The following is a 584-nucleotide window of genomic DNA, read 5'->3' on the forward strand; positions in this document are numbered from 1 at the left end:
ATTTCCACAAATCAAAATGCTTTCTTATTTCTGATTACATACAGGAACTCAAAACCTGGCAATATACACCTGTATTTTCTTAAAGATCATACTTTTAGTCATGGCAGTAACTAAATATGGGGACCAAAAAATGAAAAAGTTTACAAAACAATAAGAACACCTGCTCTTTCCATGACATAGAATGAAAAAGTGAATCCAGGTGAAAGCTATGAACCCTTATTGATGTTGCTTGTTAGGTCCACTTCAATTAATGTAGATGAAGAGGAGGAGGTAGGTTAAAGAATTATTTTTAATTCTTGACACAATTTAAACATGGATTGTGTGTATGCCATTCAGAGGGTGAATGGGCAAGACAAAAGATTCAAATGCCTTTGAACGGGGTATGGATAGTAGGTGCCAGGCGCACCAGTTTGAGTGTGTCAATATCTGCACCGCTGCTGGGTTTTTCAACAGTTTTCCATGTGTATCAAGAATAGTCCACCCCCCAAAGGACATCCAGCCAACTTGTCACAACTGAAAGCATTGGAGTCAACACGGGTCAGCATCCCTGTCGAACGCTTTCGACACCTTGTAGAGTCCATGCC

Source organism: Salvelinus namaycush, chromosome 1 (genome assembly GCF_016432855.1).
Source record: "Salvelinus namaycush isolate Seneca chromosome 1, SaNama_1.0, whole genome shotgun sequence".
NCBI classification, from domain to species: Eukaryota; Metazoa; Chordata; class Actinopteri; order Salmoniformes; family Salmonidae; genus Salvelinus; species Salvelinus namaycush.